This window comes from Olea europaea, unplaced genomic scaffold (genome assembly GCF_002742605.1).
Source record: "Olea europaea var. sylvestris unplaced genomic scaffold, O_europaea_v1 scaffold2800, whole genome shotgun sequence".
Classification (NCBI taxonomy): domain Eukaryota; kingdom Viridiplantae; phylum Streptophyta; class Magnoliopsida; order Lamiales; family Oleaceae; genus Olea; species Olea europaea.
In genome coordinates, this window is record NW_019246484.1 from 58,394 (window position 1) to 59,667 (window position 1,274).

Genomic DNA, 1,274 nt, shown 5'->3' on the forward strand with positions numbered 1-1,274 from the left:
CTTGTTTTTGTGTTGCCTCTTTTGGCTTATTTAAGGCTATGTTTCTTAACTCAGATGGTGCTATCTTTTCTAAGTATTCACGACAAACTTCAAAATACATCTTTTGAATTTAAATTAATAAACGACTAATTCATCATAACATGTCAAAACTGGCCACAAGAAAAGAAATTAATAATCATGGTCTAAAATTCATAAACTTTTACATTGATATTGATTAGAAAAATAAATAAAAAGAATAATTAAGAATCATGATTTTGTGTTCAATAATTTATGCAAGATAATTTTCGATATTTAAACATCATCTATCACATATTTATGCTTGTTGTGTTGCAAGTTTCTAACAAATTTTTGAATTGCTCAAAATGGATAACCGTATAGTAAAATATAGCATCAAACAAAAGAAATTTAATAATAAAATTTTTAAGTAAAAAAAAAATTAAATTGGAGGAAGGGTTTGTCTGCATGTGTTTTCGAATGAATTTGAGCATAGCGTAATTAATGCGGATTTTAACTTTTCATTTTTCTTTGATAACGCTGTTATCCAAAATCCCAAAACTCGTAAGCGTAGGAAAAATGCATAGTTCTAAATTTCAACCCTTTTTTGGGTTGAATTCTATATATCTATTTAATTAGTTCCAATCTAATAATTGGCAATTCACTCGACGATTTTTAACACGAACACGAAGATTTACGAGTTGCGATATTGACATAGAGAAGCACAACATTGGGAACTTTGCAAGTTGAGAGATGATGTAATCATAATTTCCCCATGTTTGACAAAGATCTTTGAGATTATAATTTGGTGTGTTTCATGAAATGTGTGATCAAAAATTAAATACAAGTTGTGAGTTCAATAAGTGGTGTGGTTAAAAATGAAAAATTGACCAGCTTAAAATTTCAAAAACAAAACAAAAAATAAAAAATAAAGCGAGGATTAATTTCATGTGTTATTCCTCTTTTTGTACAAATTGATAATTACACTATATACAAATTTCTCCTTGTTGAGCATCAAGCACTCTTAGTTTAGGATGAAAAAAATTCCTGACTTGGGGAGAGGAATTTGTTATTCTTAATTTTGTGGCCAATACCCATTAAATTCAAATGAGCAATTTGATTCGATTAAGATTCAATATTGATTCCATCAAAACGAGCTATCATCTTGTGAATGCATGTTAAATGTTTAGGCTGTGATGTCAAAGTCCAATCCAATACAATTATGGGCCAATGATGAAATTGGGCTTGTCCCATAGATAGGGTTGACAACGGTTCGGTTC